We start from the raw sequence: 16,469 nt of genomic DNA on the forward strand, positions 1-16,469 counted from the left end.
AAAACACCATATCAAAGTGATCAGTACAAATGTTATTTTTACTACAGCCAATCAAAGAACTAGGGGCCACATGTATGAAATTCAGGTTTTGCGACTCGCAATTTGCAAGTTGCAAAACATGATGTACAACAGTGTCAATGACACTGTTTGCGATTCCCAATGGGGTCGCAAATAACCTACTTCATGAATGTTCATGAGGTAGGTCGCAATTTGTGACCCCTTTGGGAAGAGCCACCCTCACAGGGATGGTGGCCTGCCAGAGATAGCAGACTACCATGTCTGTGACTGCTTTTAAATAAAGCAGTTTTTTTAATGCAGCCTGTTTTCCTGAAATGAAAATGAGATGCGTTTTAATAACAAAAAATGAAAAAATATTTTTGCTACCATTCAGAAAGGGGAAGGGGTCCCATGGTGGCCCCTTCCCGTTTGCGAATGGGTTAGCACCAGTTTGAAACTGGTGCTAACTGCAATTCAAAACAATCATACATGGGACTGCGAATCGCAATTTGGAAGGGAACACCTCTTCCCAATTGTGAATCGCAAACCGTTTTTGCGATTTGGTAAATAGATTACCGAATCACAAAAGATGGGTCTGTACATCCCAAATTGCATTTTTCAAGTCGCAAATGGCCAGATTTGCGGCTTGAAAAATGCGTCGTACATCTGGCCCTAGGTACTTATACTATTATACTATTTATTATACTATTATTCAAGATACTACCTAATTTCACTCACCTGCATATTCACATTGCCCAATCAAAAGTATGTTTTTTTAAACCAGGAGCATACCATATGCCAAATACAGAAATTATCCACTCAATTCTACTCACAGATTGACAAAGCCAGGAAACATGTTAAAAAAACTGTTTCTGTATTCCTCAGGGACCATAACATGTGCTGTATATGCAACAACAACTTGCGCTTTCACGCGAATGGTATATATAGAAGTGATGGTGTACACTTCACAGACGAAGACAACAGAGTTTTTCTTTCAAACCTGAAACTCTGCATCCAGTCTTACATATAACTATCTCATATTAAAAATCAACACATAGGCTCTTGTGAGGGCCACCCTATTGCTCAACATGCTTGTTCATTTTTTATATTCATTTTTAAAACATTTTACAACATATTCGCACAGCTGCTGACAAATTTGTGGTTATGCCGCAAAAATGCAAAACACAAGATTGCTTTCAATACACACCTGTTAGCGTTGGCTCTCATTGTACCAATGAACCTGCTGGATTTTGGCAGCAGCACATGGTGTGGGATTGGACTCAGCTCCCCACAATTCAGGTGATGCTGCTGCCCAAATCCAGCAACCTCATTGAAACACTGAGAGCCATTGCGACATGGCGCATTTGGTCAGGCACTGATTTTTCGATTCTCCTGAGTATCTCTGTCTCACTATGTGCTAAAGGCACTCCAATACTATATACGGAGACTTCTGTGGTATTGGCTTAGGTAGGAATTGACAACTGTCGGCTTAATCCATTTCCAGCCAGCTAGCACCACCTCACCTCTGCCCAAGTACAGGAACGATTTGGGTCAACTGGGTACATGACATTGTGACTTCTCAGGGAAATCATGGTGGATCAGTTTCCATCCTTTTCTCTCAGTTACATTAGCATTACAAATGCAAATACAAACAGAGGCAAAAAATGGTTCAATAAGATTTATTGAATTCGCTGTGTTTTAGATAAAATGGCATGAAATGTAATAATTAGAATGATGAAACATACTAGAAGCAAAATGGTGACAAGAAAAGTGAAACACAGGAAAAGTTCCACCATACTGTCACTATGCACAATACATGCAATTCCTACCTAAGCTATGTTAGAGCACAGCAGGATAAGCCCTAATCTGCCCTTCAGGATTCCCCCCAGGAAGACATCGTCCCCCATACCTGAGTATGACAGTAGTGAAGAAGCATGTCTATAGAGACACCAACCCCATATGGCCCAGGGAACCAGTGGTCTCAGTGAGCAGCTGTAATGAGGTCAGGCAGCATGCAGTCCTGGTTATCTGGCTGGAAACTGCTTCTAACGTGCATGGGACATGGAAATGTTTTTCTAACAAAGTAACTGATATTCTGAGAAAGTGTCCCTATGTTAAAATATGTGTGTTTCTGTGAATGTTAGAAATGCATTGTACTGCTTGTGCCAACAATCCTATCTCGCTGCAGCCTTGAGGAAAGCACAGAGTGAAAGAATACTGAGATAAGAAATGGAATGCTTTGCTAGGTGAAAAGACAACAAGTTAGAGAAAATAAAATACCACCCTAAATGTGGATGATTCTAAAATAATAAAATGAAATAAAATAAAATAAAATGTTACTAGTTTAAAGGACACAAGCAGCAGGCCTAGTTGTTAAAATAACGTGCTCAGAAGATTCACTAAAATGACTGTAAACCACCCTCTCATTGTTGGTTCAGAAGTGGTAAAGCAGCTTAGTTCCTAATTTAAAAGTATCAAAAATGCAATGCTTTAAAATATATATACAGAAATGTCAATTGTGACAGAAGTGAAGAACATGTTATCCATAGAGAAACTATCCCCATATGGGCCAGGGAACTGGTGGTCTCAGCGAGCAGCTGTAATGAAGTCAGACAGCATGCGGTTGTGGACATCTGGCTGGAACCTCCCTATAACATGCATGGGACAGGGACATGTTTTTTTTAAACAAAATAACTGATATTCTGATAAAGTGTTCCTATGTAAAAATATGTGTGTTTCTGTGAATGTTAGAGATGCAGTATATCACTTGTGCTGACAATCTTATATCACTGCAGCCTTGAGTGTATGAGTGTATATATGAATGCATGCATGAGGTTTTGAATATGGGCCTGATTACAACTTTGGAGGAAGGTGTTAATCCATCCCAAATGTGACGGATATACCACCAGCCGTATTACGAGTCCATTATATCCTATGGAACTCATAATACGGCTGGTGGTATATCCGTCACATTTGGGACGGATTAACACCTCCTCCAAAGTTGTAATCAGGCCCTATATCTGTGAATGGGTACATCTGGGTCTGACTGTGGCTGAAAATGGGTGCATCAATGTGAATGGATTTGTGAATGGGCATGTGAGGGTGTGACTGGATCTGTGAATTGTTGTATGAGGGTATGATTGAGTCTGTGAATGGGTGCATCACGGTGTGAGTGTGTGTATGAATAGGTGAGTGAGAGTGTGACTGGATCTGTGAATGGGTTCGTGATGGTGTGATTGGGTCTGCGAAAGGGTGTGTCATGGTATGAATGGATCTGTGCATGGGGGGTGCATTATTATGTGAGTGGGTCTGCGAATACGTGCCTGAGGTTGTGTCTAGGTTTGTGAATGAGTGCATGAGGCTCTGATTGGGTCTGCAAATGGGTGTGTCATGGTGTGAATGGATCTGCAAAACTGTGTCACTGGACCTCTGAATGGGTGTATCAGGGTGTAAATGAGCATGTGAGGGTATGACTGCATCTGTGAAAGGCTGCATCAGGGTGTGAGTGGGTCTGTGAATTGGTGTGTCAGGTTATCACTACATCTGCGACTAACTGCAACAGTTTCTGACTGAGTATGTGAATGGGTGAATAAGGGTCTGACTGGGCCTACAAGTGAGCGTAACAGTGTATCATTGGGTCTGTAACTGGGTGCATCAATTTCTCAGTGCTACCATGACTGAATGTATTAGTGTATAACTAAGTCTCTCAGCGTTTCTTTATAGTCGCCAATATCTGTGAAGGGGCTTTGCTGAGTACGGTTACATATTCGCGAATATCACTAGCTGTGAAAAAAACTTTCTAAGGTCACATATTAACTTACAAAGACTCTTTCATGTCAACCCTGGGCCTGACCTCTAATGCAACTTTTCATGACAATTATCAGCCCTGAGGGCCTACTCCCTAAAACAGTGACTGCAAGTTTCAAGTCAGGTTGCAGCCAACCAATCACAAAAAATGTACAACCAGAGATATAAACATTTATTTTCCCTTTAATTTCTCAAAACTGCTTAATGGATTTGCACCAATTAAGCGAAAGCAAAATATGCATACCGAAAGCTACCTTTCTGCCAAATTTGGTGTAATTCTGTTCAGTGGTTCGGGCAGTAGCCTTTTTCAAAGGTCCTATGGGAATTAATATGGGAACCACAACTTTTCTGAAACCCCCTCCCCCCTTTTTCTCTGCCCCAACTTGGCTGATCACCCCAAAACTTTCTGTGAGCAACAAGAATCTCCCAGGCACTTTTTTGGGATTTTTTTTTGAAGATTCATTAAATTGTGATTAAGAAAGAGGAGTTTGTGTCCATTATATGGGGTTATCGGAACCCGACCCAGACAGCCACACCACAGCCTCCGCAATCCAGACTTTTTGACTATATATACATATATTTATATATATCAATAAATCAAATAATCCCACATTCCACTTCTAAAACATGGTAATAAATTCCCAAAATTACTTTAAAAATGTATTTTTTAAAGCAAGCATTAAGTATTCTAGACAAGTTCTTCCTGTTCCCGTATCATAGACTCTCTGGTTCTGATTGGCATTGAAAGTTCTTTCTTAGAGCTGAAATATAAGCATTCATCATGAGATCCTATAGTTCATAATGATACTGCAGAATCACTTTTGGAGACTTTTACCACCTCCTCAAGTACTAACAAATGCTTTATGAAGTATAACCAGCCTTTAATCGTAATGAGGATCCTCTCCGTTTATTTCACAGCTTTACATTCAACTGTGCAACAAAAATGAATTTTTCTATATGTACTTTTTCAGGTGTACAGTACTTAAAATCAAGTTTTTACCCATAATAAAAAGACATTCCTTACAATACTTTTCTGTACTCAGCCTCAACCTCCAATTCTGCTTTCCAAAAGGGAAAAAACAAGCAGCAAGGTTTTCACAATGGCCAAAATCCTAACTGCAGCAAAAAAGTATCTTGGTAACCTAGTAAGGATGCCCTGAACCATGGAGAAACATATGCTTGGCCCAATATTTCCAAACATCCTGAGAGTTCTGTGTATTCATGGGAAATAAAATGTTAGAATGTATGTTAAGGTGTGGGCTTATTTGTGGCATCTTCTAGAACACATAGAGCTGGAGTTAAGAAAAGTGGTGCATCACCACTTTTCTTGCACTCATCAGCGCCCCCTATCACCACCATGTGAGTGCTGTATCTAACGCTAGTTCAGAGCTTTGCAGGATTAGCACAAACATTTTTTACGCTAATTCTGCAAAGCCCATTGAGGCCCATTGTAAACAATGGTGTGCCTCATTTTAATGCCTGCTTTGATCTTTTAGATTTCTTTGAACTATTTTCTGCCCCCCAACAGGGGAACAACCTCTTTGCATACATTATGCCTAGCACAGGCATAATGTAGCTCAAAGGGTTACAAAGTGGTGCAATGTATGCATTGCACCACTTTGTAAATTTGGTGCAGCGATTTTGGCCTTGTTGGGCCACATTAGTGTAAAGAAGTGACATTAATGTGGTGCAAGGAGGTGCTAGGGGCTCTTAAATCTGCTCTAAAGCTTTTTTCCAAGTGGTATTAATGTTCTGAGTGCACTGCCACTCTTTATTTGTCCAGAATGAGTGCAGCACATATCAGTTCACATTGTTATTATGAACAGTCACCCAAGCTCAGAGAGGCAATCTTTCCTAGAAACATGACAGAGGCAAATACAGAGCTTACTTAGGACTCTTAGTGAAATGTCATAAGAAATACTTCTGAACTTCCCAGCCGGACATGACATCTATCATTTTATAGCACTCATTCAAAGATGATGGATATCCCAGTATTAGTTTCACTGGTGACATAAATAACAACTGCATACCACTTCTTTTTATTGAGGAGAACATTTGGAGTGACAATTGTGTCTGCCTCCTTAGACTACACTTACCCTGACAAGATACAATATGTAAACCTCTGAGTTACTAACAGACATTTCTCATTTCAGCATTTGCTCTTGCCTCCTCTGTATTGAATGGCTAAGATCTGGCAATAAAAGCAGCTTACAGGCAATGAGCTTCAAGTCTTTTGTTGCAATGACTTCTCTGGTAATTGCTTCCTCCTGCAAAGATTCCCCTAACTGCACAATCATTTTCCCTGCTTCCACGGACCTAGGGGGTCATTATGAACCCCAGCGGTTCAGACCACCATGCAGGAGGCGGCGGCAAAGACCGCCACCGGCACGGCGGTCTGAACCGCCATATAATGCACACGGGGAGGGCCACCTGTGGCAGCCCTCCTTCACCTCCAGGCTACCGCCGACAGGCAGCCTGACGGTGGAGGAATTCATTGTCCGACAGGGCAGCGCTACCCTTTGGATAATGATCCCTTTTTCCACCAGCCTTTCCCTGGTGGGGGAGGCTGGCGGAAGGGGTGCTCCGGGGCCCCCCTGGGGGCCCGGCACTGCCCATGCACTTGACATGCATTTGTATAAGACAGGATCACAATGTAAATTGAGCCATAGTGACCTTTTTGAGTTTTCCCGTTGGGCATCTCCCATTTCGATGTACTGTATGTGTTTAGTTTTGAGACACTGTGTTGTGTAATTAGTTAGCAATGTGATTTGTTATTATTTATGTTTTTATATGTCATCATGTTGAGGTACACACAGCTTTTTGAAAATCAATTAAATAAACATGGGAAAGAAATTTACCCGATTAACCAAAAGCGAGTGCTTTGGTGAGTTTAATTAATGATTCGATTTGTCCCTGCCTGCTAGTCTTTGTGATTATGTTTAGTTAGTACCCTGAGCAGGTCGGGGTATAGGGTATTCCCCTTCTTCTTTGTGAATGTGATAGTACACCTTGTGAGGTGTGAGGGAGTTTTTGAGTTAAAAAAGGATTGCCCATTTTGGGGACATTGGGACAAGGGACCTAAAATCCGGAAATTTCTAGCAGTGTGCTCCCCCAGCATGATGGCGACTAAAGATTAAAGTTTATGTATTTTTCTTGCATGGGACAAGTTAATTTTGTCTAATAGAGTACCAGTATGTCTGAATCACAAATTGTTTGCTATACGGAAGAACAGATTTCTAAATTATTAGAATTCCCCTTGTTGCTTAGCGGAGAAATACCTTTAAGTGACACCCTTAAGTGCGATAAAGTAGAAAAATTGAAACAATTGAAAAAGAAAAACATCAGGACACAATTACATGCCCAAGTGCTATTAGAGCATTTAAAAAACAATACTATTCCACAAGGTTTACAAGTAAAGAATATTCCCGTAATTTTCATAGGTGACCCAAAATATTTGACTCAGTTTAGCGGGGTCTGTACTAAATGCTCAAGAGATTGGCTGGCTTTGTCGGTTGAAACTGCATTGAGAATCAGTGAGGATGAACTAAGAGAAATTGCTGCATTGGAACAAGAGATTTCCTCGGACAATTCTGTACAAAACTCTCAGCAATTATTGGAGACCGTTAATAAAACGATAGCTGAGTTTAAAACAAACACGATTAGCTTTAAAACTACAAAATTAGCCCGAGATATAAAAAAAATTGACGTCACAGTTGTGTACCCTTATTTAAAACCAGACTTTTATAAGAACAATAACCCTTACAACTTTAATCTACAATATCGAACTAGATCCCGCAAAAAGTTCATAACTTTCTCAGATACATCCTCGGATTCCGAGGCCGAAGGTCACATGACATTTCCCTCTGGACAACCTTTTTTAGGCAGAGGCAACCGGAGGGGGACAAGAGGGGGAGGAATCCCCAGGGATCAATTCCAAGATAAGAATTTTTTCCGAACCAGGAGGAGAGCATACAGGAGGCAATAATGGAGTCTGATGACTTGATGCCTATTTACAATCTATCCTCGTATTCTTTGTCCGATTCAGAGAAACAAGTCTTGAGTAAAGGATTGTCTTTTGTTCCCATCAAAAATCAGGACCCCATAGATAGCAAAATAGAAGTGCTTACTTTTCTACGCAAAATTAGGTTGAGAGCATTTTTTGCCTCGGTGACTCCATCAGAAGAATGTTCAAATAGTGGGCTGAAACCTAAATCGTTCTTCTTACCTGATAGGAATGAAATGCCAAAAGAAATTAAGGTTTTCGAGGATCTAGTGCTAAAAGAATTGGATTGCCTTAATACAAAAAAGGTATTTGTTAAGGATAATTGTTCAAAAATGGAAAAGGACGCCATCTTAAGTCTAGCTGAGAATAGACATATTGTAATCAAACCAGCTGACAAAGGTGGGGGAATTGTCATTTGGAGTGTGGAACAATATAATAAGGAGGTCATGAGACAGCTAGATAATCGCACTCATTATCGCGAACTGCCAGCGAATATACCCAAACAAGTACAACACCAGATTGAAGCACTGACAGCTAAAGAACAAGTTTGGATCAGCAGAAAAGAATTTGAGTTCTTAAATCAGAATGATGGTAGAACGCCCTGCTTCTATATCCTTCCTAAGATACATAAAAACATAGAAGAACCTCCAGGGAGACCGATAGTTTTGGCATGTGGCTCTATATTAGAGCCTCTTGCCCAGTTTGTAGACACTTTTTTGAAACCTTTTGTATTGGAGACAGCAGCATATGTACGTGACACAATGGATATTATCAATAAAATTGAAAACGTAATATTCAATGAGGAGAAACATTTTTTAGTGACTTTTGATATAGAGTCGCTTTACACAAACATTCCACAAGACAAAGCTCTGGAGATTATTAGACTAACCTTAAACAACAGCATAGAAACAATAAGTACTCCTACAGACTTTGTAGTCGATTTAGCAACACTATGTTTAAAAAACAACTTTTTTAAAATCAATGATAAACTATATCGGCAAGTTAAAGGAGTTGCCATGGGTTGCAGCTTTGCTCGAGAGATCGCCAATTTGGTGATGGACTTTTTCGAACAAAAATGGATATACGATCACAATAACCCATTTAAAAAACATATTGTTAGGTGGTTCAGGTATATTGATGATATCCTAATGATCTGTGAAGGTTCTGAATTAGAGCTGAGTTCCTTCTGTGATTGGCTTAATCAACGGACTGTTGATTTTAAATTTACGATGAACAAAGGCAAGCCAAAATAAATGTTTTAGACATTTGGATTCTGTCTAAAAATGGTAAATTGATGGTGAGTCTGTATAAAAAACCGACAGACCGTAATACATTATTACATTTCACTAGTGGACACCCGAGAGTGCTTAAAAAGAATTTACCAGATGGACAATTCCTTCGGATTAGAAGGAATTGTACGGAGAAAGATGATTTCTTTTGGAATTCGGAAGAGCTAAAGAAAAAACTAATCACTAGAGGGTACCCTAAAAAGCTAGTGAAAACAGCAGAGAAAAGGGCATGGTTTACCCCAAGGGAAACTCTCCTTACGCCAAAAAAACAGATAAAGGAAATCCTGTTAACGTGTGTGTTGACATTCAGCCCAAAGGCTAATAAAATCCAGAAGATTATTGCGAAAAATTGGCGTATTATTAAAGATCTAAACATAGAGAAACCCTTGTTCTCATTCAAGAAAGCTCGTAGTTAAAAAGAACAGTGGGTACGAGCGTGTGTAAAAAAAATCGAAAAGAAAGAACAAAAGACTTGGCTACAGCTTCCAACAATACAGGTACATTTTAAATGTGGGAAATGTACCGCAAGCCAATTTACGCAGAACTCAAAGGAGGTAGCGATAAATGGAAGAAAACATATTCAATACGGCTTCTCCAACTGTAATACAAAAAATGTGGTCTATTGTAAATTTTGTCCTTGTAATAAAGCTTATATTGGGCAAACAGCACAGGCAGTTAAAAGTTGCATTCTACAACATCGATCGAGAGTTAAATGCGCTATAAAAGGAGCACCGTTGGTTGAACATTTTCTAGAACATGGTCATAAAGCAGATGACATCAAATGGACAGTGTTAGCAGTTGTACAAAGTAAAACGGATGGTCCCACAATGGTGACCAGACGACTCAAGCTGGAGGCACGACTGATTGAGAAATTCCAAACAGTCAGAAATGGACTAAATGACTGTGACGAAGTCTGGGCTCTCATCGGCAACTGATATTGGATAGGGTCTCGCTTGGTTATAGGGTCTTGAGTCTCCAAGGAAAAAGAAATGAACTTTTTGACCATGACGACAATTTTTAGTCCATCAGGCTTTGGACATGTGTCAAAAGGTTAAACTTTAAATAAGGGGCTGTGGAAATCTCAGTTAAAAGAGTAGAATTATATTGATTTGGTTCCTCAGAAAAAGAGAATGTTACCTGTAGATCTAGACAGTAATTGTTAGTGTATTGGATTGGTAATTTGTTTCAAATTTGTAAATTTAGATCAAAGTATTGTATGTATGAGTATGTGCCATAAAGATAACTAATCATGGATTGAATGTTAAAAAATGTGACTAATATATTTAGAGAATATACTTCTGAGATAACCATTCAAGTATGATAGTGTACAACCTGATGTTGTCCATAATGGTGCTAGATGATAAATGTTATGGAGGCGTGGTTAATAATGGGCCCCTAATCTGTAGACAATGGCGAAGAGGCCGGGATTAGGACATAGAAGTTGGATAGGAAGTCCAGATAATGTTTAAGAAGTGACGGAGTTCCCCCAACATGGCGCTTATCGCTATACTCTGTTTAGAAACAAGCACTTACTAGTGTGCGCCGGGATAGTTTGCTAAAAAGGGCCGACATACGGCCGACCGCGTTGCTTCGGCATATACGTGAAGTCAGCTGTGAGATACGGACACGGATTGTGCCGCAGTGTGAGGATAGAAGAGCGGATCCCCGAAAGTAAGTGCCGTTTGAGTATGGCCGCTTGTAGTAAGAGTAATGTTTAGTGGGCTGAGTACTTGAACTATGAGCCTTTAAAAAAAATGTTTTTTTTTTTTTTTTTGACAGTTGGTACAAGCATTTGATTGCTGGGTGGCATTACCGGCCAATGAAATCAGAAGATTACTTAAATAGAGAAGAACAGTGGTATTGTAAATTTAAATTTTAGTAGAGAGCCTCTGCTAATAGGATGAAGTTGGGTGAATTCTTGCTCATTTTAGGCTCTTTTCATTCTTCTCTTAGCCTCGGGATAACACTAATATTCAAATAGGCAAGGTGTCCAGATGGTGGGTAATGAGGGTCTCCTGTTTGTAGAAAAAGGTATGTGTTATTACGGGTGATATGGAATAGGATTAACCCCTTGGGGGGTGCACAAGTACCACTTGGAGGTGCATGGTGGTGATCTTTAATTGTTTTGTTTTCACGTCAATAGTGCACTGGGAGTGATTTGTTTTGGATTATTAGTTACTATTTGTGTAAGAACTATAGCGTTGACTTGCGATAACTCATTTTATAATATAAAATTCAGACTTTGCTACTCTATACATGCTAAGAGAAATAGAGAATTAATATAGTGCAATTGCTTGTTTTTAATATTTAATATATATGTTACTTTTTGTAGAGGTGTCAGTGCCCTTCGACTGTCCTGAGGAGGCCACGAGATGTGGGGCCGAAACGCGTCGACATTAGTCTAGCGGGACCAAGGGCTTACAATTTTTAAATTGAGAGATTCAATAATGAGAAGCACTGCATAATACCTTAAAAAATTGTTAGGTGTGTACAGCTGGGTGCTTATCCCTTGGTCATTTGTATAAGACAGGATCACAATGTAAATTGAGCCATAGTGACCTTTTTGAGTTTTCCCGTTGGGCATCTCCCATTTCGATGTACTGTATGTGTTTAGTTTTGAGACACTGTGTTGTGTAATTAGTTAGAAATGTGATTTGTTAATTTTTATGTTTTTATATGTCATCATGTTGAGGTACACACTGCTTTTTGAAAATCAATTAAGTAAACATGGGAAAGAAATTTACCCGATTAACCAAAAGCGAGTGCTTTGGTGAGCTTAATTAATGATTCGATTTGTCCCTGCCTGCTAGTCTTTGTGATTATGTTTAGTTAGTACCCTGAGCAGGTCGGGGGTATAGGGTATTCCCCTTCTTCTTTGTGCATGCGCTTGACATGGGCAGTGCAGGGGCCCCCGTGCAGTGACCCATCATGCAGGTCTCTGCCCAATTTATGGGCAGTGATCTGCGCGACGGGTGCTGCTGCACCCGCCGCACACCAACATTGGTGGCGGCTCCATTTGGAGCCACTATCAATGTTACAGCCCTTTTCCCTGGTGGGCGAGATGGCAGCAACACTGTTTCCGCCTGCCAGACATCGGGGAAAACATTACATAGCCGGCGGGTGGGTAGTCACACTGGTGGTCTTCTGTTGAGGGGCAGCACGTATCTCAGAGGTTTTTACCACCAAGATCAAAATGAGGGCTCTAGTTCCTAGTCCAATGGTGGGTATTCTGTATATTCTGTGCAGGCCTCAATGGATCTCAAAATCAGTATCCAAAACATTTTTACTCAAAAAGTAGCACAGAAGAGCTTTTTCATGACATCCCACAGAAAGAGAATGAACCCCTAAAAATCCTAATCTTTGAGACTTTAGGAGTAATGCACAATTCTTCCTATTTCAATCTGATAACAAATATCATAGCATTATTTTTTAAAATGTTTCTCCCTTGAGAACCCAAACTCTGCTTTGCAACCAACAGTTTATGGTCATCATCGCCAGTACCTATTTCTCTGTGCTGTAAAATTTCTGCTTCAGTAACCATGAACTGACTTCACTCATCACTTTCTTGTTGTCGCTATCAAACTGGTATGTGAAGCCCAAGTGACTGCTTAGCCTATCTGTCTCTAAATCTTCTGATAAGACAACAGTTGTACTGCCATCTGTCTTGTGTTGAATTATATGAGGTGGGCTTCCTTTTGAAAGCTAGGGGATATGGCTCCAGCTGATGACATCGACCTAGGGCCAGCTTTAGGGTAGTGCAAGCGGTGCAGCCACACCGGGTGCTGACCTGGATTGGTGGGAGCTGACCTCAGGGGGGCACTGTGTTTAGCGATAACTTAGGCCCACATTTATTCTTTTTTAGCGTCGCGTTTGTGTCATTTCTTGACGCAAAAGCAGTGCAAACTTGCAAAATACAATTGTATTTTGTAAGTTTGCACTCTTTTTGTATCAAAAAGTGGCACTAATGCAGCGCTAAAAAAGTATAAATATGAGCCTTAGAATCTTGCGATTTATAAGCACCTCCTGAAACGTTTCTTGTGCGTCCAGCCTTCAGGAAGCAATTAAAATGTCCAGATACAGCTTGTGATTAATGTTCCTACTAGGGAGAGATAGGGGAGTTTTGTCTGGTGGCTGCTTTGACTTGCCATAAAGAAGCGCAGAGGGTTAAAGTGCCTGCTGCAAAGAACAGAACTTTATTTTATGTGGATAGCTGAGTGGATTAGTAAAGCCAGCCTTTAGAAGCGCTTTAAAACAAATGAATGCATGTAAAAGAGGGGCTATGGAGAGATGAGGGGCACATTTGATGGGTGGTAGTTTGGGAGTCATGGGGTGGGGGAGCCAAAAAAGACTGTCGCACAGGGTGCACCAGCGCTAAAGCCACCCCAGCATCAACCATATCCATATTTGCATATTTAACAGAATAATGTCTGATGTGTCCATTCCTACAATGTTCTGGGTATCTGTACCAGTATATTTGGTGGCATACACAGTCTGATGTGGCCTAGTCTGAATTTTTATGTTTCCGACATTTTGACAGCCTACGTGCTGAACTATGTAATAAAATCTCTTCTGAAACAAGGCACTTGTATGTTTGTGTTGGTGTGTATTGGCTGTAATCCTGAGCGGGACACATTGCGCATGCAACATATCTCTGCTTGCACAAGTAGCTTGTATCTTCATTGTATGGTTCACATGGTCTTACACATTACCACAGCTAAATGTGAATCTTACGACAGCATACAGTGAGTTTGTGACAGCTGAATTACTTACAATGCTATTGTAGGAAATACATTTGGGACAGAAAGAAACAAAAATGTAAAGTGAAGATGTCAGTCATGGTGAATGAATAGGAGTAGAAGCCACATCATTAGAAGTCCAAAGTCCAGGGTATTCTTCCCATTGAAACTAAAATGTGGTTCAGGATCCGTCTACTGAGTGTATGTGGGACACACAAAAGAGGACATTAAGGAAGAGGTTTCTTGCTGGCAGTGGCAGGTGTCTTGCCATCCGTACCTCCTGGATTGTTGCATGGATGTCCCCGCTTGCCAGGGAGAGATGAGCTGCTGCAGAGGCAGGGGTGTCCGAGGGTGGTTGTGCCTCAGTAGGGCCTCCCTTCCTGTGGCTGCTGCAGGTGTACTTAATATTGAGGTATTTGCCCCACAGGAAGGGGTGGATGGTGGTGGAAAAGCACTGCTCAGGGTTGTGTGGATTTCCCTCAGCACCCCTGTTAGGGTGCTTATATTGGAATTATGTCATCCATTTTTTGGATCATGTCCCTCTGCAGCCGCTTCATTTCCCGGAGTTCAGTTAACACCTGGCCCGTTATGATTTAAGGTTCCTGATAGACCCCCAAGACATGGCTGATGGTCTCCTGGTCGACAGAAGCCCCAGTGGTCTAACTCTGTTGGCCCACAGCATCCCTCTCATGCACCCTACCCCCACGAGACTATGTCCTTGGCACAAGGTGCCCTCTCCAACTGTGTCCTGGAACCTCAGTGTCAAGAGTGTTGGGTTGCATCTCAGGATTCAGGACCGGGGGGGCACAAGATGTTTGAAACTGTGCGAGGTACACATTTTGGCGGAGGCACGTCATTGTGTGTGATGTTGACGCAACAGGGTTGGGACGTGTTGTGTGGGCACAGTGAGACTCACTGTTGCCATCTGATCAGGTTGCCCAGATATGCCAGGGCCATCCTCCATGTCCACAAGTCCAGGAGTGTTTTCATCACTGATGGCTTCATCCAGGGGTGGAGTATGAGTTTGGTCAATGGACGAGGTCTACCCTAGGGCAGTGCAAACTCGATCTATTGAGTAAGAGAGTACATTCTTATTGGTTGAAGTGTGACATCTACCTCCAAAGGTTTTGTTTTACAGTAAGGAGAGACAGGAAACATTCTTAGGTGGTATGTTAACTTATTGTGCCATGTTGCCATGATATTGAAGTATTTGACATGACGTGTGAAGCTTGCCTGAACTATTAGACCCAAGCAGCTCATTAGATGTGCTGATCGGTTGCACTTTGGATGAGGGAATGAAAATAACTTCTTACAAACAGTGAGGCCCACACAGTGGAGAGGCAACATATGCATTTGAATATTCAGAGTCCTAGTTGAGTGTGATATAGGCAAACACACAACTTTGTTGTACCTGTATCTGCAGTCATCATGTGTGCAGTGCTGTGTCAAAGTGTTTGTTGATGCTACCAATCTGCTGATGCAGCTTATGGCCTTAAGAATGCTTGGTGTATACACTTGATAAGGTGTAATTACTGTCCTAAATGGTTTAATCTTGGGATACCAGGTCACAATGAAGCTTTGGTAGACAGACACATCTCTGGGTTGGGCATGATCTGTATATTGCTCAATCCCAGGTGAGTAAACTTCATTTGTGTGTTCACATACAGATGTATTCAGGCAAGTGAGCACTGGGCTCAGAAACGGGGCCTCCTGAGAGTTGCAATCAGGTCCATCACTCTACTTCCCAACACTTGACAAATGGTATACTCTCAGGTGAGTAAACTTCACTTGAGAGTTCACATAAAGATGTATTTGGGCAAGTGAACACTGGGCTGGTATTTCGAGTTACAAAAACATGGACTCCTGGGACTTGCAGTCAGGTTACTCCCTCTACTTCCCAACACTTGACAAATGGTATACTCCCAGGTGAGTAAACTTAATTTGAGAGTTCACTAACAGGTGTATTTGGACAAGTGAACACTGGGCTAATGGTTGAAGTTACAGAAACAGGGTCGCCTGAGAGTAGCAGTCAGGTCACTCCCTCTACTTCACAAACTATACAAATGTTGGGTATTACATATCTGTTGCCAGACTGCATTAAGGTTGAGGTATACATTTAGATGTTGAGAAATACAGTTGAACCTGGCCCTTTTTGCAGGGTCATCCTCAATTTTTTAGCCTCCTTCCTCTGATTTTTTCTGACCAGTTTTTGTTGGCTTTAGGACTCTGAACACTTCACCACAGCTAACAGTGCTAAAGCGCATATTCTCTCTGTCTAAATTGTATTGGTGATTGGTTTATCCCAGGTTGGCATATTTGACTTAAAAGTATGTCCCAGATAAAGTACACTAGAGGTGCCCAGGGCCTGTAAATCAAATGCTACTAGTGGGTCTGCAACACTGATTGTGCCTCCCACATGGTCTGTTAGCATGTCTCAGACCTGCCACTGCAATGTCTGTGTGTGCAGTCTTGTACTGCCAATCTGGCCTGGAAAGTGTACCCACTTGCCAGGCCCAAACCTTCTCTTTTACTACATGTAAGGCACCCCCAAGGTAGGTGCAATGTCTTTTAAAGGTAGGACATGTACTGGTGTGTTTTAAATGTCCTGACAGTGAAATACTGCCAACTTTGTTTTTC

Source organism: Pleurodeles waltl, chromosome 8 (genome assembly GCF_031143425.1).
Source record: "Pleurodeles waltl isolate 20211129_DDA chromosome 8, aPleWal1.hap1.20221129, whole genome shotgun sequence".
NCBI lineage: Eukaryota > Metazoa > Chordata > Amphibia > Caudata > Salamandridae > Pleurodeles > Pleurodeles waltl.